At 35.5% G+C, this 24,313-nt stretch overlaps 1 non-coding gene across 1 annotated transcript; it reads left to right on the top strand.

Moving 5' to 3' along the window:
* The first annotated feature begins 2,802 nt into the window (after positions 1-2,802).
* LOC128279688 (small nucleolar RNA R71) lies at positions 2,803-2,909 on the top strand. Its single transcript, XR_008269886.1, has one exon. It is a non-coding gene; the product is annotated as a small nucleolar RNA R71 (small nucleolar RNA).
* Positions 2,910-24,313: the final 21,404 nt, after the last annotated feature.

The following is a 24,313-nucleotide window of genomic DNA, read 5'->3' as shown; positions in this document are numbered from 1 at the left end:
TTAAATGATAGAAAAATGGAAAATAATTCAAAACATATGAAGATTATGTTGCTAATAAGCATTAGAAATAAGTAAAATAAAAGTGAAAGGAGTAAACAAAATCTAAGGGAAAGAGATTGAGCATAAAAAATGAAGTGGGAAGTGGCGCAAGGGTGTGGCAGGGAGGCAGTGTGGAGTTGCAGCAGTGAGGGTTAAGGTTTTTGAATGGGGAAGAAAGTGAATAGTGCAGGGTATTTATAGATTTTGGACCACACGGCCAGGGCACACGACCGTGTTCCCTAATTTCAGCCCGTGTAATTCGCATTTTTCCTATTTGGACGCGTCTGAAATTCGTCCCACGCTCGTGTACCTCAGGCGTGTGGGTTCATACAATCGTGTTGCACGACCGTGTTTAGCTTCGTTCGCTTCTCCCATGCCCGTGTGTGCACGCCCCACGCCCGTGTTAATTTGATAGGTTCAACCACGGGTGTTAGACATGGGCGTGTCATACGTCCGTGCTAGTTTCTCAGTTTCAACCACGGGTCTTCCACACGGGCGTGTCGCACGCCCGTGTTGTTTTGGCAGGCTCGAGCACGACCATGTCGCACGGCCATGGTGTTTTATCATAGCCCGTGTTTGGGGAAATTCTTGCCCTATTTTTACACGGCCATAAGCACGCCCGTGTGCTTGGCCGTGTCTCTTTAGGAATCCTATATTCAAGAGCTCCGTTAGTAAGTTAGATGTTGAAGACTAAATTTTTAAAGAAGTTAATACAGTTAGTGCTCGGGTCGCTTCCCGAGAAGTGCTTATTTATAATCTAAGCTTGACTGACCTCTCCGTTGAATAATCATGGTGGTTTGAGGAGTTTATGCTCCTCATTCATGTCATCAATCTCATCAAAAAAAGGTTTTAAACTGGTTTTGTTTATCTTAAAAGTGCCGAACTTGGGGTGCCTTACCTTGACCTTACCGAATTGAAAGATACTAAGTACCGTAAGAAGGATTTCTTCATTCGGTGTGATAGCGACAATGTGGGGATCTGCGGCATCTAATAAGACTCTATCTCCAATCTTAAGTTGATTTGGAAAGGTATTGAGCTTGTTCTGTCATAGATTCGGTTTGTCGGGTGTTCTTGGTTTATGCGTCCGCCATTCATCGAGTTCCTCGATTTGTAATCTTCGATCTTCATGAACAAGTCCTCTACTATTGCTTGAGATTAACTCGTGTGCTTCCTTCAAACTCATTTCCTGTAAAGTAGGTTGTACCATATTGTCAATTCTAGGAGAATGGGTTAAACGATCACCTTCAATTCCCGATGTGTTGCCAGAATTGCGAGCTTGAAGGGTGATTGTTTCGTCTCCCACAAGGAGTGTGAGTTCACCTGTGCCAACATCAATAATTGTTTTAGCAGTTGCTAAAAAGGGCCTTCCCAGAATTAAAGGAGTGTTGCTATCCTCCTCTATATCTAGAACAATAAAGTCAACGAGAAAATAAATTTATCGATTTTAACTAGTACATCTTCAATAATACCCCTAGGGAACCTTATAGTTTTATATGCTAATTGAATGCTCATCCTAGTTTGTTTGGGTTTCCCGAGACCTAATTGCTTAAACATTTTATAGGGCATGACGTTAATACTAGCCCCTAAATCAGCTAATGCATTATTAACATCTAAACTACCAATTAAGCAAGGAATTGTAAAACTCCTTGGATCTTTTAGTTTGTTCGATAGTCTATTTTGGAGAATAGCTGAGCAAACTATGTTTAGCTCCACGTGCGACGCCTTTTCCAACTTCTGGTTATTTGCTAAAAGTTCCTTTAAAAATTTCATTGCATTTGGCATATGTGATAGGGCTTTAATAAATAGTAAGTTAATATGTAATTTTTTTAAGAGTTTAAGGAATTTACCAAATTGTTCATCTGAGCGGTCATTCCTTGTCGCGTTGGAGTATGGCACACGAGGTTTATTTTCGACATTCACCATTTTGTTTTTATTGTTATCTACCTCACCTTGACCTTTGCTTACCACAGTTTCTTGCCTCGGTTCTGGTTCAGGCTCAACAACTCCTACTTCATCTTGAATATTAATTGCGTTGAGCTGTTCCCTTGGATTGGGTTCAGTATTACTTGGCAAGCTACCTTGTGGTCATTCAGAAATTAGTTTGGAAAGCTGGCCTATCTGAGTTTTGAGCCCTTGGATTGACGCTTGTTGATTTTTAAGTGCTGTCTCGGTGTTCTAGAAACGAGTTTTTGACACCGAAATAAACTTTGAGAGCATCTCTTCAAGGTTCAGTTTCTTTTCCTATTGGTAAGGTGGTTGTTGGTAGCTTGGAGGTGGTTGTGGTCTTTGATTTCCTTGACTGCTCCATAAGAAATTGGGGTGGTTCCTCTAACTTGCATTGTAAGTGTTACTATATGGATTGTTTTGAGGTCGAGGATTATTACCCATGTAGTTTAATTGTTCGTTATCCATGTTGTGGCCATAAGGTTGGTATTCCAAATGGCTTGTTCCACCTCCACTTGCTTCGCACTGCATCACTGGGTGAACCTGCGAAGAACTCAGAAAACCATCAATCTTTTTATTTAAGAGTTCTACATGATTAGAGAGCATGGTGATTGAATCGACGTTATAAACGCCGGCTGTGTTCGTTGGCTTTGTCTTCATGACTTGCCACTGATAGTTATTCAGTGACATCTCCTCTATAAACTCATAGGCATCTTCAGGTGTTTTATTATTGATGGTTCCCCCAGCAGCTGCGTCAACCATTTGTGAGTCGAAGGATTCAGGCTATTATGAAATGTTTGAACCTGTAGCCAAAGCGGTAACCCATGGTGAGGGAACCTTCTCAAAAGGTCCTTGTATCTCTCCCATGCATCGTAGAGTGTTTCTAAATCCATCTACACAAAAGAAGAGATATCATTACGTAATTTAGCCATTTTAGCAAGCGGAAAATATTTTAGTAAAACTTTTTCAGTCATTTGTTCCCAAGTAGTACTTGACCCTCGTGGTAACGAGTTCAACCACTGTTTAGCTTTGTTCCTTAATGAAAAAGGGAATAACCGAAGATGAATGGCATCATCAGAGACACCATTAATTTTAAATATATTGCATAGTTCTAAGAAGTTGGCTAAATGAGCATTGGGATCCTCATCATGCAAACAATCAAACTGAACAAATTGCTGTATCATTTGAATAGTGTTAGGTTTTAATTCAAAAGTATTTGCACTCTGATGAGGTCTAACTATGCTCAATTCAGGTTCTGTTAAAAAGGTTTAGCATAATCATACATAGTGCATGGAGCAGATTTTGATTAACCGCAATTGCAGGAGGTAGTGATTGCCTTGGTTTTCACCATCTCTTGCTTGGGGTTGAGTATCGTCTTCTTGCTCGTTCTCTGTGTATCTTAAGCTTCGCCTTATTTCTCTTTGATTTCTATGAACTGTACAATCGATTTCTTCGTCAAAAAGTAATGGTCCTGACGGATTTCTTCTAGTCATAAACTATAAAAAACCCGCCAAGAGAAGGAAAAAGTAAATTAATAAATAATAATAATAAATTAAAGTACACAAAAAATAAATGCCTAAAGTAATAAAAATTGAGTGTTCCTAATATTTCAGTTCCCCGGCAATGGCACCAAAAACTTGATCACATGACTTCGTGATAGGTTTTAAATATTTATAATTACTCATTCTTGAACTAACTATTATCGCGATGTAGACAAGTGTACCTATCGAATAGTAGTATGGTTTTAGCAAGACCGGATTGTCAAACCCAAAGGAACTAAAAGTACTAGTAATGACTATCTTTTTATTATCTAGCCTAAGAATAAAGAGGTTTTTGTTTTAACTAACTAATTATCTAAACTAAGAACGCATAGAGAATGGAATTGGGGAATTGCTTTTGGAAAAATCGATTGAATGAAGACAATACCTAAGGAAAAATCCACTTAGACTGTACTTGTTATTTTGGCTCCGAATCAGACGATTTATTCATTTAACTTGTTCCGTAGAAATCCCTAAGTTTTATTATTATCCCTATTCAAGACTAATAACATCTAATCCCAAGATTGAATAACCAAGACTTTTCTCTAATTAACACTCTAGGGTTGCATTAACTCAATCTATGGATCCCCTTATTAGGTTTCATCCTAATCCGGCAAAATCTTGTCACCCTATGTCTAGGGGCCCAATCAACTCCACTTAATTATGACAAATGTACTCTTAAACAGGGTCTATTCCTCCTCTGAATAAGAGCTTATCTTGAATCGATATCCTGGGATATCAAAACAAGAATTAAGAACACATAATTAAGAACAAGTCAAATATTTATCATACAATTCAGAAAATAATAACAAGATTCGTCTTAGGTTTCATTCCCCTTAGGTATTTAGGGGATTTAGTTCATAACTAAATAAGAAAACATCTCAAAATAATAAATAATACAAAACATAAAGAAAACCCAAAACTCCTGAAGGGGAATTGAGGAGAGATCTTCAGTCTTGATGATGAATCCGGCTTCTGAGATGAATCATTCGGCTTTCTTGGAGTAATTGCTTACCTCCTACTCTGTCCTCCCCTTTTCTTCCTTCTCTAATGTGTATTTATAGGCTTTGGAATGCCTAAAATCCCTCAAAATTAGCCTTTTCTGAATTGGACTCAACTTGGACTCGGCAAGGACACGCTCGTTTAACACACCCGTGTGCGATTACTTTAGGCCGTGCTCAAGCCTGCCAAATTGACACGGCCGTGTGGTCTGCCCGTGTGAGGAGGTCTAGGCCGTGTTGATTTTGTACTTTGGCCCATTTTCTCTGTTTTTGGCCCATTTCTCGTTCTTTTCACTCTTCTATGCTCCCCTAAGTGTAAAACATGAAATTAAAGCATTAGGAGCATCGAATTCACCAATTCTAATGGAAAATCATCCATAAAATGTGTTAAACATGGGGTAAAAATATGTATAAATTACGGTTTATCAGGGAGAAAAGCGAGGAGATGAGAATGGAGAAGTGATGGAGCAGAATAGAAAATTGGGCATGGAGAATTCGGCTATAAGGCTTATAATTAGCGGCCGAATGCTAGGGTATGAAGCTAATGCCGAATTTCCTTCACCCTGTTACCAGAAACTCTTTTCTCTAAAAGCCGAAAACCCTCTGCCTTTCTTTTCTTTTTCTTCTTCCTTGTGCCGAATTCTATTCTTCCTCTACCTCATTGCTGACTTTTCTTTCTTTTTCATTGGAGCCGAATAACCCTCTTTTGCCATACAAAATCGTAAAGGGCCGAACCTCTTTGGCCGAATACCCTTGGTGCAATCGCTACTCCTTCTACTTCAGTCAAATCTAGTGTAAGTATTGTTCTTCCAACCGGTTTCTTTGTTAAGTATCGAATATTGTCCCTCACTCTTTCTAATCAACTATGCTAGGGAATTAGTATCGGATCTTGGATTTTAGCTTATTGCGGAATTGCTCCTTAGGTGTTCTATCTCTCTCTCTCATCGACTAAGGTGGCTGAAAGTTTATAGTTAAGGTAAGGGGACTTGTGTTGGATACAAGTCATCTCTTATTCTGGTTAAATAGTTAAGATTAATACAGATTTAAGGAGTACGTGAGCAAGGAAAAGCTATTAGGGATTTGTGTTCAAGGTAAGGTTAAGGTGAGGTTTCGGTTTTTAGTAAAATATGTATTAAACATACGATTTATTGAAGGGTGATAACGATTGTAGGTTTAAGGCTAAGGAGATTGCATCACGGTTGCTTACCAGGTGTGTACATACACTACACACACACACAATGAATCGACAAAAGCCGAAATGCCGAAAAGTCGAAAGTTGGGCTACGGTAGTCACACGAGTACACGAACACTCGTGAAGAGGAAACCGAGGTTTCCTAAGGCCCACGGGCGATTTTGTGGACTTGGGTTGAGAATTGGCCAAATGGGCCAGAATGGGCTAAATGGGCTTGATGAGCTGTTGGGCCCATAATAGGCAAAGATTGAAAAATGATGCTATGTGTTAGAAAATTTGTATGTGAGCATGAATATAATATGATTTGGGCCTAATGGGCCATATGAATGAGAATTGGGCCTAGTGGGCCATAAGAATATGAACTGGGCTAGTGGGCCATTTGAATAAGATTGGGCCTAGTTGGCCATATGCATGTATGTAGGGGTATTGGGCCTGGTATATGATGACTACATAAAAATTAATTAATTAATTGAGACCGTGGACAAGTCATAGGGTTAAGGTGTGACAACGGGTATATGCATGTCTAGGATTAGATCTAGGGAGAGCTTGGTACTTAAGCGGTCTTAATGACCCACCTCCTCTTCTCTGGAATCCTACATGGTGCATTGTATTCGTTCATCTTAGCTCGCGGGACTTGTTCATGGTCCAAGGTAAGTGAAAATCGTAATAAAAGAAAATTACTGAAATGCCCCTAAGGGCGAAAATGACCAAAATACCCCTAGGTGTTGAATGTAAGTTTTGTGAACGTGACATGCATACATATGATGTTCTGCTTAGGTTTCATATGGGGTGGGAACTATGGACCGGAGAAAGTACATGAAGATCGCATGGTTGCCTGACAATCGTGGATCCACCGACGACTTTTAAAGCCTAATATGTAAATGAAGGTAGTTCCGCAACTGGGCTACCATTGGTGTGTGGGCTGGGTGGGTCAACATTTATATCCTCACATGGTGTGATGGGGGACGAAGCTGGTGTGTAGCGGATGGATAACTTGGATGAGATTGCATTGCATGTTTGATTTTTTTTTGAATGCTTGATTTTCTTCGAGGGTTGTACACACTGAGTTTGCAAAAACTCACCCCCTCTTTTATTTTATTTTCAGGTGATGCTCAGTAGACGGTTCAATGTATGGAGGGACTCTGGGTGGCCAGCTAGCAAGACAAATTTGGACTTTTTTTTTAAGCTTATAAGTTTTATTTTATTACGCATGTTTCAGACCAGATTATAATAAGGTTTTCAATATGCTATTAATACTTGAATTATTGTTATTTTTATTTTAATTATGAAAAGTTGAATATGGGTTCCTAAATTATAGTATGTTTTCTATGTTTACTCAACTTAATTTTTAAATGATAAGTTTTCTTAAATCAAATGTTTTAAACAAGGCTTTCGAAACTGAAAGGTGTGTTTATTTTTAAGTTAATTAAGGTTTCTTTTATTTAAGAAGGGTTTTCAATGAAAACACGGTTTTTGGTAAAACACTTCAATGTAACACGTCAGATTCGGCCATAACGTCTGGGCCAAGCTTGGGGTGTTACTTTTAGTGATATCAGAGCCAGGTTACAAAACTCGGGCTGTGAATCGGGCCTTATTACTTGGTTTCTTTTTGTGTTTTTTTTAAAAACTATTTTAATTCAATCACAATGTTTTGGAAAAAGGGAAGTCTTGCTGAGCAGCACACCGAGTCTTCGACGTTGAACCAAGTAAGTTTTCTGTTATTAAGCTTGTTTGAATTATTATACAGTAGATAGTTAGAGGGCTACTTTAGATGATTTTTTTAGAGTGGAACTAAAGCCCGTAGGATCTTGGAACTGTATAGGATTTCGAAAACAATCTTTTCTTCAATTACTTTCATAAGACATCGGTGTAATTATGAAACTAACTAAGACTTCATAAAATTTTTAATTCAAAAAACTCGCAAATAAACGATGAGTGCTAGAAGAGGTATGAGAGGCTGTGGCCGAGGCCGCGGAGGTGTTAAGGCTGAATCGTCGGTATCGGGCCATATGCCTGATGTTGGAGTAGAAGAGGCTCTGGCCTCACCTGTGATATGATTGGGCCGCGGGAGAAGATGCATTGTCGCAGGCAATGCTGAGAATTTTGGAAAGGGTCGTTGGGCCCAATAATGGCAGTGGAAATCGGGGGTCCATTCCGGAGCGACTTCGATCGAAGGGGGCTGAGATCTTTAAGGGAGTGATAACATCTGGAGATGATGCTTCTTCATGAGCGCAAACAGAGTAGGCTCTGGTAGGTTCTCTAGCCTTACTATAGAATGACTCATTGTACCACGATTATCGTTTGCATTTCCCGTATATCTTGGCAGCCTCCCTCAAATAGCTGTGTTGCTCGATCTTACATTCTGAGATTTATCTTTTTCATTTAGCTTAGGAAAATCTCTGATAAAATGATCTTGTGAACCACAACTGTAACAAGCTCCATTATTAGCTTTCACCTAGCACTCTCCAAAATGCTGTCTTCCACAATGTTGACACTTGGGTTTAACATCTTTCACATTGCCAACACTAGATACCGATGTAGCTTGAGCTCTAGGGCTAGTGAATTTCTTTCCACGATCGCTATTAGAATATCCCACTGAAGTTGCTGATCAGCTAAAATAGTCTCTGGATTTCTTCGACGAGGAATGATAAGGTTTACTCATCGATCTCTTTTTTGTATCCCTAGCTTCTGATTCAGCTTTCTTCTTTTCTGGACTAAAATTTTCGGCTTTGCAAGCCCGTTCAACTAACAAAACAAATTCTTTTAAATCTAAAATCCCCACTAGAATTTTAATATCTTCATTCAGCCATTAACAAACCACTTGCACATAAATTCTTCAGTAGATACATACTCACGAGCGTACTTGCTCAACCGTACAAATTCCCTTTCGTACTCAGTTACAATCATATGGCCTTGTTTCAATTCTAAAAACTCTTTATGCTTTTGATCTAGAAATCGTTGACTGATATATTTCTTTAAGAATTCAGTTTGAAAGAATTCCCAAGTAACTCTCTCCCGCGGCACTACCGAGACTAACGTATTCTACCATTGATATGTGGTATCTTTCAAAAGGGATATAGCACACTTCAAACATTCGGCTGGCGTGCAAAAAAGTTCATCAAACACTCAGATCGTATTTTCAAGCCAAAATTCGGCTCTTTCAGGGTCATCATCAACATTTCCTCTGAACTCTTTAGCCCTATGTTTGCGAATCTTGTCAACTGGAGGCTTATTCAATCTTAAAAGCTCGACTCCTTGAGGAGCTACAGGGACGGGTTAGGGATTAGGAGGGTGTGGAGGTTGTTAAGTATCCAGGTTCGTACGAATGTATTGAGTGAACCACTTATTTATCATTTGGAAGAAGGCTTCTTTAGCCTCTCCTACTTGGCTATTCGTCACGGGTTTATAATCGGACGGCGCTATCCCTTGCGCAGGAGCAGGCACGTTACTCTCAACCTCATCAGCTATAGCTTGATTGGGATCCAATACTTTACGAAAACACAGTTTAAAACGTCAAGAGTCATCACAGTATCACAGTTTATATATGGTATGTATAACTAGACTCTCACACCCGCTACGTTAGTCTTAGAATCGACTAAACTATAACTCTGATACCAATAAATGCAACACTCCTAACCCGTGTCCATTGTTGGAACAAAGCTTACATTTATCAACCACAAACATTCATTCTCATATATCAATTCAAAACAATCACATTGTCCCTTACAAGGGCTTAAGAGGCCTTAAGCATGCTTTAGAAGTGATTTGAGACTAAACCGATAACATATGAAAATTTTAGAAAACTTAGAAATTCTTCATCATATAAGGGTCACACAACCGTGTGAACAGGCCGTGTGCCTCACACGGCTAGTAGACACGCCTGTGTCTTAGGCTATGTGGAAACATGGCATACATACTGACTTGCATCACACGGCCAAGGACACGCTCGTGTGAAAACTAGAGGGTATACTGACTTGGGTCACACGGCCAACCACACGCCTGTTTTTCTAGCTCGTGTGCCCTTCAAAATGGCTACACACGCTCATGTGCTATGCCGTGTGCCATTTAGGGGGTATATTGACTTATACTACATGGCCAGTCATACGCCCGTGTGTGAGACCGTGTGGAGCATACTGACTTCAATTCAATTTCAACACTAGGGAACACATGGCTGTGTAACCTAATTGTATATCACACACGGCTGAGACACACGCCCGTGTCTCTATCCGTGTGGACAAAAATAGGCTATTTACAAAGCCAATTTGCCACCCTTTAAGCACATACCTATTCTAACTAAAATAGCACCATTTCAAGACACAATTTTTGCATCCAAAAGTGATCAACCAATACTCAATCATATCATATCCATTTCAACCAATTTCTATACTCATTTCCTTACCATTCATCTATTCAAATAACTATCAACTTAACTTGTCTCATTAAACATAATTCACATGTATAATTCATTTAACAAAACTAATCCAAATATACATAGTCAATTCAATCCCATTCATTCAATATAGGTTGATTACCAAACATTAAAAATAGAACCATTTGCACCATCATGAGCATCATCAAGTACATTATTTTATGCCAACTTGAATGGTCAAAATACACATCCATCAAGCATACCAAAATGACACAAGCCTATACATGCCATATACCATATATACTTAACTTCAAAAGTACCCAAAATAGATGTTCAATAGTGTGATGATGTTCCTGACAACTCCCAGATTCGTGCTAGCTTTAATCACTATAAGACATGAAAAAAAATAAACAAGGTAAGCTTTATAGCTTAGTAAGCTCGTATGACATAAACTTAACTAATAAAATTACCATTCATTAATTTAAACATAATACATGAAATTCAAGATTTCTAATAAACCTTTCACATGCTTATTCATAAGCTTATATACAAACTTTGTAACTTCTTCGATTTTAAACTCATAACATACATGGACATACCTGTACCGATCCATGACAAGTTCATACATACACGAAATGCCATTGCATACTCAATGTCTCGCACACTAAGTGCCATACATAGCCGAAGCTATCATAGATCGCACTAAGTGCCATACATAGCCGAAGCTATCTCAGATTGCACACTAAGTGCCAAATTTAGGCGAAGCTATACCGAACAACATACTAAGTGCTATATTTAGCCAATATGTCATCAAACATAACAATAGTCACATATATACAATTTATATGATATCAAAGCATTAAAAACATAAATATAACAATGCTTATTACATACGAACTTACCTCGGATGCTAAAAAAGCGAATTGAAATGATTAGTCCATAACTTTATCTTTTCCCCGATCCAAGTCTGTATTCCGCTTTTCTTGATCTAATTATATACAAAATTAACTTATTCAATATATATTCATTCAATTTAGTCCATAATACACTTTAAAACACATTTACACTTTTGCTCCACAAATTTCACATTTTTCACATGTGACAGCCCTAATTTGACCCTAGTCGGAATGTGGTTTCGGGACCACAAAACCGAGTCATAAAATTTAGTTAAAATTTTATTTGCATACCTTATATGTGTGGTAGTACTTGTATAAAAATTTGATGTTTTAATTTTTATCTTAGGAATGTGAATCTTGCTTGAAAGGATTTAGTTGAGAGACTTAGAAAATTTTGATAGGTAAATAAGTAAGGACCAAATAGTATTGAAATATGAAAATTTGGGTTTGCATGTCAAAATGCCCAAATTATGTTGAGTGGCCGGCCAAGCATGGCTTCATTCTTCCAAGATTATGTTGTTTATTATTTAATATTGGTAAGTAATTAAAATAGAGGATAAATAAAGATTAATAATAAGAAAATGAACAAAAAAAAGGGTGTGTTCATCCTTGCTATCCTTTAGCCGAAAAACCAAGTAAAAGAAAGAGAGAAAAGCTTTGGAGAAGTTCGGCCATAGTTGTATCTAGGTTGAGGTATGCTGAAGTTATTCCTTTAAATTCATGTATATTTTTAGTTGTTAGTTTGAATTCTATCTATCCCATGGTTGGATTTGGGGTTGTTGGAGAGTTGGGATTTAACAAAGAAGCTTAAAAATTTTAGTTGATACCTTGATGCTATTAACATGTTAGTTATATGGATGTGTTAAGTTGCTTGTTATGTTAGCATGAAAGTTGAAGTTGTTAAGTCATTTTGTTGGAGTTGCCGAATTTAGGACTAAGAAGAGAATGAGTATTCGGCTAACATAGTTGAAAGGGATGTTGCCAATTTTTAGATTTAGATTATGGGAGTGGCTATAATGGGCATTAAGATGTTGAACTTAAGAAATGTAGTCACATGTGGATTTATATGATATTACAAATAGAGGTGAGGCTATGCTAGATTGGGAACAAGTCGATCAAGTGTGCATGAGAAGAATTTAGGTGTTTAGATGATGTTATAGATGACATTGTACATGTATATATATATATACATAAGTATGCCCATTCGTGATGTTACCTTTAATTATGTGTATAATCGACTAAATGGGTAATTAGTAAGAGTGGTTGCCGAATATACAAACATACATATGCATGTGTAATTGAATTATAAATGTTTAGCAAGATGATTAAACTAGTTAATTTCTTTATTAAGCCCGAGAAGTTAAAGAAGGGGAATCAAGCAAGGGCAAAGCCAAGGACATCGAGTAGCCGGGTCGGAACCGTTATACCCAACACAAGATAAGTCCTTAAGCACTTTTTGTGAGAACTCCTTGGATAGATATTTTTCAGAGTGATTCTCCTACTTATTAATATGACCATATGTACAATTTGAGTTAAGTAAATTGCTTTACCATGATGAAACAACATAAGGCACTATGTGTGCAAAATTATGTGGCACTATGTGTGCCGATTGGGAGGTTGAAGCATGAGGGAATCTCAAATGCACTATGTGTGCGATTTACTATGGCACTATGTGTGCGATTTACTATGGCACTATGTGTGCGAACATAATAAGCACTATGTGTGCAACATTCGGTTGTTGGTATAAATTGTGCATGAACGAGGTAAGTGATTGAGCTACAAACTAAATATCGAAATTGAGGTTGTGCAGTGTATGCATAAATTTATCTAGTGCATCGTTGTTCCAAACTTGAGGAAATGGATCTAAATCGATTGGGCTGACTTGGCATTTGATTTGATTGAAGGACTTGGCATGAGATCGAACCAAAAATTTAAGAAATTGTAGCATAGTTTGTTATGGTTGGAAAAATTGATTTTGTATTATTTGTTTTTCACTTATGATTATTATTGTTGGACGGTAGAGTAGTGCTTATGACTTCTGAGTTATGTACTCATTTGGTGTGCTTATTTGTTGCTTATTTAGGTTCTTGATCCATTTTGTGTGCTCGGGACCGTCGTCAAGTCATCACACCGGCTAGCAACTTTTGGTATTTTCTTCTTAGTTGGTCTAGGAGAACATTTCGGCATGTATAGGCTATTATGTTTGTTTGAAATTTGGTATGTAACCTTTTAGCCATGCGAAAATGGCATAAATGTTCGGTTGGATTTGGTTTTATGATGTTTGGTCACAAGTCTTAGTAATTCGGTTTTGGTTGAGTATTGGTTGAGGTCTACTCGATTATTACGCCATATGTCGTGGCTGATTTATTTTCGTGCTATACTCATGATATGGCTATAGTGTAGTAGGGAGATGGTCGGTGATGATTAGCCTCGGCATGGCTAGTCATGGTCATAATTGGTGACATGTATGATGAATTATTAGTTAGACCAAGGAAAATCATGAAATAGGCATAGTTCACTCTAGTAACAGATGCAAACAGCAGCAGTGATGTGAGATTGAAAAATCACTAAAAATAGTAGAAATGAAATTAAATAATGAATAAATTATGTAATCTAAGATTGATGAGTCTATTTTCATACGGAAGAAGCGAAACGACCATATGAGCTATATGTTAAGAGATGTTTAAATTCTCGCGAAGTAGGGCCAGAGCGATTTCTGGATCCCCTGTTCTGACTTAGGAAATTTACCATAAATTTTATCGAGATAATTAGAGGTCGTATCTTATATGTACAGATTCATCATCGAGTCTAGTTTCATTAGAGACAAACGGTATAGGTATTGAAGCCCTGTACAGGGAGATATTTAAGTTGAAATGCACAGAGGTCAGTATAGTCGAACCTTGAAATAGGGGAGATTTTAATGAATAAACTGTACTAATTGGCCCAACCAAAAATTCTACAAAAATTCTACCATATAGATATATGAGTCTAGTTTCAGGGAAAATTTACGGAATTGGATTTTGATTTTCAGAACTCAAGATATGATTTTTAAAGCGACTACGATACAGTTAGCCAGCATGCCTGGAAAAAAAAAATTTGGGGGAAATAAATGAAGTAAGCTCGGTAACACCTCGTGTTCGATTTCCGGTAACGGCCACGGGATCAGGGTGTTACATCACAATTTAGTCATTATTTCATAAAATCACAAATTAATGAAATTCAAGACTAACCCATGCTAGCCGAATTACCATAGTGCCCCTAGCAGCCCATAATTTTCATTTATTCACACTTTTAACCACTATATTTCACATTTTCTCAATTTAGCTCCTAATATGCATTTTCATCAAAAATCACTTTACAAAACATAAAAATCTATATCCAAGCTTTCATAATTCAACATCAAAGAACTCATGGATTCAACAATGGAAGCTCTCAAAATCTTTAACAAATTCAAAATTAAGGGTACGACCTAGCTAGATTGAGCTGCAATGATTACAAAAACATAAAAATAATCAAAAATTGATCTAAAACCATACCTTAATCAAGCTAGGAGAGTGTTGAACCTTTGAAACCATATAATGGTGTTTTTATCTCGTAATTTTGGTTGAGAAAGAAGATGAACACCAAATTTTATCTTTCGTTTTATTTAATTATAACTTAATAACTAATTTACCTTATTAACCTTAGTAATAAACATATAAAATCTCATAATGGATGCCCATTAATGTCCATCAACATTTAAAATGGTCAAATTACCATTTAAGTCCATCATATTTAAAAGCCAAGGCCAATTGACACCTTTAACTAATAGAACTCCACTTTTACACTTTACGTGATTTAGTCCTTTTTACCGAATTAAGCATTCAAACAGTAAAATTTCTTTAGGAATCTTTCACACAATAATTCTATCATGCTGTAGACTTTAATAAAATAATAAAATAAATATTTTGACCTCAAATTTTTGGTCCTAAAACCACTCTTCTTATTTAACTCAAAACGGGCTATTACACCTCTTGTTCCCAAGGAGCCTCTTCTATACCGTGTCATTGCCAAAGAACTTTTAATAATGCTACCTTTTTATTTCTTAACTCTTTTGTTTCCCAAGCTAAGATTTTGATTGGTTCTTCACTATATGTCATATTGGGCTGAATCTCTACCTTTGCCGGAGAAATAACATGTGAAGGATTGGATTGATGCCGCCGTAACATAGACACAAGAAAAATATTATGAATTCGATCAAGTTCTGGTGGTAAAGCTAACCGGTATGCAACTGGTCCAATTCTTTCTATAATCTCATATGGTCCAATGAACTGTGGACTCAGTTTTCCTTTGCGAACAAACCGGAGAACTTTCTTCCAAGGCGATACTTTCAAGAATACTTTGTCACTGACTTGAAATTCTATTTCTTTTTGTTTCAGATCAACATAAGACTTTTGACGATCAGAAGCTGCTTTCTGTGTAACTTTTACTCACTAAGTTTTGTCCAATACAATGGAGTTCTACATTTGTGGCCATAAAAGGCTTTATACCGTGCCATTTTGATGCTAGACTAGTAACTATTATTATAAGCAAATTTAACCAAAGACAAATACTTTTCCCAGTTACCTTCAAACTCAAGTATACAACATCAAAGCATATCTTTTAAGATCTGTATTACCCGTTCAGATTGACCATCTGTCTGGGGATGAAATGCAGTACTAAAGTGGAACTGAGTACCTAGAGCTTCTTGCAATTTGCTTTAGAATCGAGATGTAAACTGAGGGTTTCTATCTAAAATAATGGAGACAAGCACTCCATGTAATCTGAATATCTCAGAAATGTATAATTCAGCAAATCTATCCAAGGAAAAATCCATACGTACTAGAATAAAGTGTGTAGACTTTGTCAACCGATCAGCAATTACCTAAATGACATCTTTCTTCTTTGGAGACAGGGGTAGCCAGTAATTCTTTCCCATTTCCATTTCGGTATCGTAACTAGCTGTAATAGTCTAGAAGGCAACTGATGTTCAGCTTTTACTTACTGACATATCAAACATTTAGATACAAATTCAAAAATATCTCGTTTCATTCCCGACCACCAGTACATCTTTTTCAGATAATTATACATTTTATTACTACTAAGATGTATAGACATGCTACTGTTATGAGCTTAATTCAAAATCTTCTGTAATAGTTCTGAACCTTTCGGTACACATACTCTGCCTCAATAACAAACAACCATCAGTCCTGATCTGAAATTCTGAGTCAAGAGTCGATTCACTTTGTATTCATTTTGCTTGTAACTTACTATTATTTTTCTGAGGTTCAGAAATCTGCGGCAAAAACATAGGTCTATCTTTTAACTCAACTATAATTGAACCATCATCAGATAATGACAATCGAGTATTCATAGCTTGTAAGGAAAACAAGGATTTTTTGCTCAAAGCATCTGCCATCACATTGGCTTTTCCCGGATGATAGTTAATAACAAGATTATAATCTTTCAATAATTCAAGCCATCTGCACTATCTCAAGTTCAAATATTTCTGTGACATCAAATATTTCAGACTTTTATGATCAGTGAATATGTGACTTTTTTCACCAAACAAGTAATGTCGCCAGATTTTCAATGCGCACATAATGACTGCCAATTCAAGATCATGTGTCGGGTAGTTCTTTTCATGTGGCTTTAGCTGTCGTGAAGCATAGACTACTACTTTACCTTCTTGCATCAAAACACAACCTAAACCATTTAACGATGCATCACTGTAAATTACGAATTCCTTACTCGATTCAGATTGAATTAACACTAGTGCTTTTGTCAATAAAGCTTTTAATATGTCAAAACTCTACTGACATTTATCAGTCCAGTCAAACTTTACATCTTTCTATAGTAAACGAGTCATCGGAGAAGCTATCATTGAATTTTGTTTTACAAATCTTCAATAGTAACCAGCTAGTCCCAAAAAACTTTAGACTATAGACACATTCTTCAGTGGCTTCTAATTAACAATGGCTGAAATTCTTTTCAGATCTACCTTGACACCTTCAGCAGATACTATTTGTAATAGCCCAAAATTGGGTCTAGTTGGAACAGAGGTTTCGGGACCACAAAATCTGAGATATAAATAATTATTTTATGATTATTTTGAGGTCTATGATATGATTGCATGATTGTGTGAAAATTTCGTGAAGAAATTCTATGCATAAAGTGCTTAATTCGAAGTTAGGGACTAAATTGAATAAGTTGCAAAACTTGCATTCTAGAAGTTTCTAGTATGAAATTGATTTGAAATATTAATTAGGAGGTCTTAAATAGAAATTTGACCAATTTCTAAGTTATGGACAAAATTGGACATGGATGGAATTTTGGAAAGTTTAGTAGTAAGGGTATTTTGGTCATTTAGGGTAAAATGAATTAAAATACAAAATTAAAAGCCAATTTGCTCATCTTCTTCAGAATGGACGTGTATACCAAGGGAGACTCCATGGATAGGGTTTTCAAGCTTCCAAGCTCAATTGTAAGTCCGTTCTAACCCCGTTTTTTCAAGTTCTTTACGTTTTTGGAGTCCCGGTAACTTGATTTAGCTTATGCTACCAATAATTCAACCTAGGGTTCATATTTCGAAAAATACCCATAGGTAAAATTTGTGTATTCTGGTGTTTTATGATACAATATGAGGTTTTAAGTTATATTAGACAACTTGTGCTACTCAGTTTTAAGTGAAAACGAGCAAAAGGGCTTAATCGGTAAAAATACCTAATAGTCATAAGTATATGTTAGAGTGAGAATTTGATGTTGCCGTAGAAGGGAAAAGTGATCATCATGTCATAAAACATAAGAATAAGGGATGAAGTTTAATTCCGAGCCTAGGGAAAAGTGTAAATATGCAAAAGTTTAGGGCAAAATTGTAATTTTTCCAAAGTTTGAGTTAAGGACTGTTTTGAATAGTACATTAATTAAATAAGTAAAATATGATGTTTTAGATCCCGGAAAACTAGATTTGAACCTAGAATGAGAGAAAAATTGAAAATTGGGAAAGTTGGTAAAATGGCCGTTTTAATATCAAGGTAAGTTCATATGTATAATAAGCATTAATTTATGCATGTTTCAATGTAAAATTGATATATTTACTATGATCTCCGTGGTGTTAAAAGTATGTAAGTTGGTATGATAATAATACAACAATAATGTCAGTAATTTATATTTGAAAGTTAAATTTAGTGAATTAATTGAATTATGTTAAATTAAATGATTATGGTGCCAAGTTTATGAATTGATTTAAAATATGTCTATGGTACATGAAGTGCATTGAATTATCATACATAAATGTGATTTCTATGATTATGGATATTATGGGAAATTGTAAGTTCATATGATTTTTAATAAGACAATGTGTAATTTAATGTTATTGCGTTGATATTAAATGAGATGTAAGTTTATATGTAAGTAATACATCACTATTACTTGTATTATGATATTTTATAAAAATATTGGAAATATGTTTGTGGATAATTACTTGATTGGTGAAATTATTGGGAAAGAGAAAGAAATCCCAGTTGAACCTTCGGAAAGATTGGATGATACAGATGATATGTGGCTAGGTCACATGTATAGTGCTGAGTGCACATCATGTGTACAAGAGAGCTACAAGACATTATGATGTAGCTAGGTCGCATGGGTGATACTATGTGTACACCATGTAGACAAGAGAGCTACGGGATATATGTAGCTAGGTGGCATGCGTGGTTCCAAGTGAAGGACACCATGTAGACAAGAGAGCTACGAGATAAACTGGCTAGGTCACATGGGTGGTACTAAGTGTTCACCATGTGTACAAGAGAGCCGAACTATATGATGGGTGGAGCTATGTGCTGAAACCACCAAGTATCGAGGATTGATCCAAAGTGTTCAACGGAGACTCTCTATGTATTGCTTTGTGAGTTTTGTGATGAATAAGTGCAGAACTTGGTTATGTGAATGATGTGTTCATTAAGTGACCAGGATGTGGTAAGGTTATAAACAAGTAAGTTATACATGAGGATGATTTTATGGTGACCTTGTGATCATGGGCCTATACTTGTGATGTATGAAATGTGGTGAAAATTATTTGTGATATGTATGTTAAAATGAGGTTAATACAAAGAAAGTGTGAAAGAGTGAATTAGCAATAAAACTGTTTTGGACAGTAGCAGTGACGTGACTTTGAAAAATCACCAAAAATAGTATAAATTGAATCAGAGACTGAATGAGATATCAGATTAAATTTTAATGAGTCTATTTTCATATAAAAGAAACATACAAGCAAAGGAGTTCTATATTTTGAGATATTTATGTTTTTGTGAGACTGATTCAGAATGATTATGTGATCCCCTGTTCTGACTTTGGAAAATCACAAAAATTTGGAGAAAAATAATTAGAGTCTCAAAATTATATTTTTAAAATACATAATGAGTCTATTTTCAAGATAAATCAACAAGAACATTATCCCAGTTCATCTGTGAGATAATTATTATTTAGTGAAGAGAGGTCGAACTATCGAAAGTGAAACAGGGAAATTTTAATGAATAAAATGTACTAATTGGCTAAACCAAAAATTATGAAAATTTTATGGTGGAAAGATATGTGAGTCTAGTTTCAGGGAAAATTTATGGATCTTAATTTGGAGCTCTATAGCTCGAATTATAAATAATTAAGTGACTATGACTCGTGTGGACAGTTTGATGTGAACATTTATTAGTAAATTGTGAAATTGTACTTACAAGAATGCTATATACATTAAGGATGTGGAATGGAGAGGAGGAGGAGGAAAATAAATATATGTGGAATACATGGAAACTATGGTATATGAAATATTGATATAATGAAATAAATGATATGTGTTTATAAGAAAACAAAAAGAGAATGTTATGTATCATGACATGTATATATATATATATATATATATATATATATATATGACTAGTCTCAATGTAATGCTTGTTGGGTATGAAATTGAATTGAAGTGTTTCAGGCAAACATGTTATTCTGCACATCTGAATCGTGGTATTTTATAAAGATATGATCTAGCTTTAAATATGAATGCTTGATGATTAAGCTGAAGATATTTGGTAAGATGATAATCTTGGTATAAATGTATAAGTGGTACTATAATAAACAAGGTAAAATGAGTATGAGAGACACATGTATGATGACATACAAATGCTATGTTTGTGGTTTAATTGAGGATGTTTAATCATTAAATGAATACCATGTTATATGCTTTTGATTTTGTATAAGTGTGTAAGAGATCAAGGTTGACCAAAGCTTGGAAAATAGCCTAGGTATAATCCATACAGGCAGAGACACGACCATGTGTCTCAGCCGTGTATGGAACACGACTTTGGGGCTCGGGCGTGTGGAGCCTTAAAGCATGAAATTTCAAATATTTTCGTAAGTTCTCGGTTTAGTCCCAAACCCTTTCTAAAGTATGTTTTGGGCTCCGTAGACTCAAATAAGGGATTATGTGTAAGAGAATGAACGCTTTGAAATATGAATAAAATTTTATGGCTCGTATTTTAGTTTAATGTTTGTATGTTTGTTCAGTAACGCCAGTATCTTAGCAGGCCTCGAGATACGGGTAAGGGTGTTACATTTAGTGGTATCGAGCAGGTTTAGTCGATTCTCGGACTAACATAGCAAGTGTAAGAGTTTAGTTATACATGCCACAAATATGTGATAGTGTGATGTCTCCCGACACTAATAAGGACTATTTTGTTTAAAATGAAATATTCTCCAACCGAGCTACATCTGACCATTTGATAGAGATATTGAAGTATTTGAATAAAGTGTAGCTATGATGTGTTAAACTCGGAAAGGTATGAATAAGAATTCGTGATATATGTATATGTGATAATATGTGAGATGAAAGTTTATATAGTGATATATTTATTCATATTTGTTTGGCCTTCATATGCTGACCTGTATCCGAGGCCGGGCTAAGGTACGAGGCGTTACCAGACAAACATACAAACATTAAACTAAAATACGATCCATAAAGTTTTATTCATATTTCAAAGCATTCATTCTCTTACACATAGTCCCTTATTTGAGTCTACGGAGCCCAAAACATACTTTAGAAAGGGTTTGGGACTAAACCGAGAACTTACGAAAATCTTGGAAATTTCATGCTTTAAGGCTCCACACGCCCGTGTCCCAAAGTCGTGTTCCATACACGGCTGAGACACATGGTCGTGTCTCTGCCTGTGTGGAATATACCTAGGCTATTTTCCAAGCTTTGGTCAACCTTGATCTCTTACACACTTATACAAAATCAAAAGCATATAACATGGTATTCTTTAATGATTAAACATCCTCAATTAAACCACAAACATAGCATTTGTATGTCATCATACATATGTTTCTCATACTCATTTTACCTTGTTTATTATAGTACCACTTATACATTTATACCAAGATTATCATCTTACCAAATATCTTCAGCTTAATCATCAAGCATTCATATTTAAAGCTAGATCATATCTTTATAAAATACCACGATTCAGATGCGCAGAATAACATGTTTGCCTGAAATATTTCAATTCAATTCCATACCCAACAAGCATTACATTGAAACTAGTCATATATATATATACATGTCATGATACATAACATTCTCTTTTTGTTTTCTTATAAACACATATCATTTATTTCATTATATCAATATTTCATATACCATAGTTTCCATGTATTCCACATATATTTATTTTCCTCCTCCTCCTCTCCATTCCACATCCTTAATGTATATAGCATTCTTGTAAGTACGATTTCACAATTTATTAATAAATATTCACATCAAACTGTCCACACGAGTCATAGTCACTTAATTATTTATAATTTGAGCTACAGAGCTCCAAATTAAGATCCGTAAATTTTTCCTGAAACTAGACTCACATATCTTTCTACCATAAAATTTTCATAATTTTTGGTTTAGCCAATTAGTACAGTTTATTCATTAAAATTTCCCTTTTTCACTTTCTCGACAGTTCGACCTCTCTTCACTAAAAATAATTATCTCACAAAGATGTAACTCGGATAATGTTCTTGTTGATTTATCTTGAAAATAGACTCATTATGGATTTTAAAAATATAATTTTGAGACTCTAATTATTTTTCTCCAAATTTTTGTGATTTTCCAAATTCAGAATAGGGGATCACGTAATCATTCTGAATCAATCTCACAAAAACATAAATATCTCAAAATATAGAACTCCTTTGCTTTGCATGTTTCTTTTATATAAAAATAGACTCATAAGCTTCAATATGATATCTCATTAAGTCTCTTATTCAATTTATACTATTTTTGGTGATTTTTCAAAATCACATCACTGCTACTGTCCAAAACAGTTTTATTGCTAATTCACTCTTTCACACTTTCTTTGTATTAACCTCATTTTAACATACATATCACAAATCATTTTCACCACATTTCATACATCAAAAGTATAGGCCCATGATCACAAGGTCACCATAAAATCATGCTCATGTATAACTTACTTGTTTATAACCTTACCACATCCTGGTCACTTAATGAACACATCATTCACATAACCAAGTTCCTGCACTTATTCATCACAAAACTCACAAAGCAATACATAGAGAGTCTCCCGTGGAACACTTCGGATCAATCCTCGATACTTGGTGGTTTCAGCACATAGCTCCACCCATCATATAGTTCGGCTCTCTTGTACACATGGTGAACACTTAGTACCACCCATGTGACCTAGCCAGTTTATCTCGTAGCTCTCTTGTCTACATGGTGTCCTTCACTTGGAACCACGCATGCGACCTAGCTACATATATCCCATAGCTCTCTTGTCTACATGGTGTACACATAGTATCACCCATGCGACCTAGCTACATCATAATGTCTTGTATCTCTCTTGTACACATGATGTGCACTCAAGACTATACATGTGACCTAGCTACATATCATCTCAGATCATCCAATCTTTCCAAGGTTCAACCGGATTTCTCTCTTTCCCAACAATTTCACCAATCAAGTAATTATTCACAAACATATTTCCAATATTTTTATAAAATATCATAATACAAGTAATAGTGATGTATTACTTACATATAAACTTACATCTCATTTAATATCAACGCAATAACATTAAATTACACATTGTCTTATTAAAATCATATGAACTTACAATTTCCCATAATATCCATAATCATAGAAATCACATTTATGTATGATAATTCAATGCACTTCATGTACCATAGACATATTTTTAAATCAATTCATAAACTTGGCACCATAATCATTTAATTTAACATAATTCAATTAATTCACTAAATTTAACTTTCAAATATAAATTACAAGATTATTGTTGTATTATTATCATACCAACTTACATACTTTCAGCACCTCGGAGATCATAGTAAATATATCAATTTTACATTGAAACATGCATAAATTAATACTTATTATACATATGAACTTACCTTGATATTAAAACGGCCATTTTACCAACTTTCCCAATTTTCAATTTTTCTCTCATTCTAGGTTTAAATCTCATTTTCCAAGATCTAAAACATCATATTTTACTTATTTAATTAATGTACTATTCAAAACAGTCCTTAACTCAAACTTTGGAAAAATTACAATTTTGCCCCTAAACTTTTGCATAATTACACTTTTTCCCCTAGGCTCGGGAATTAAACTTCATCCCTTATTCTTATGTTTTATGACATGATGATCACTTTTCCCTTCTATGGCAACATCAAATTCTCACTCTAACATATACTTATGACTATTAGGTATTTTTACCGATTAAGCCCTTTTGCTCGTTTTCACTTAAAACCGAGTAGCACAAGTTGTCTAACATAACTTAAAACCTCATATTGTATCATAAAACACAAGAATACACAAATTTTACCTATGGGTATTTTTCGAAATATGAGCCCTAGGTTGAATTATTGCTAGCATAAGCTAAATCAAGTTACCGGGACTCCAAAAACGTAAAGAACTTGAAAAAACAGGGTTAGAATGGACTTACAATTGAGCTTGGAAGCTTGAAACCCTAGCCATGGAGTCTCCCTTGGTATACACGTCCATGGTGAAGAAGATGAGCAAAATTGGCTTTTAATTTTGTATTTTAATTCATTTTACCCCTAAATGACCAAAATACCCTTACTACTAAACTTTCCAAAAATTCCATCCATGTCCAATTTTTTTCCATAACTTAGAAATTGGTCAAATTGCTATTTAAGACCTCCTAATTAATATTCCAAATCAATTTCATACTAGAAACTTCTAGAATGCAAGTTTTGCAACTTATTCAATTTAGTCCCTAACTTTGAATTAA

The sequence above is a fragment of the Gossypium arboreum genome, chromosome 8, assembly GCF_025698485.1.
Source record: "Gossypium arboreum isolate Shixiya-1 chromosome 8, ASM2569848v2, whole genome shotgun sequence".
NCBI classification, from domain to species: Eukaryota; Viridiplantae; Streptophyta; class Magnoliopsida; order Malvales; family Malvaceae; genus Gossypium; species Gossypium arboreum.
This window is presented reverse-complemented; position numbering and strand designations above follow the sequence as displayed.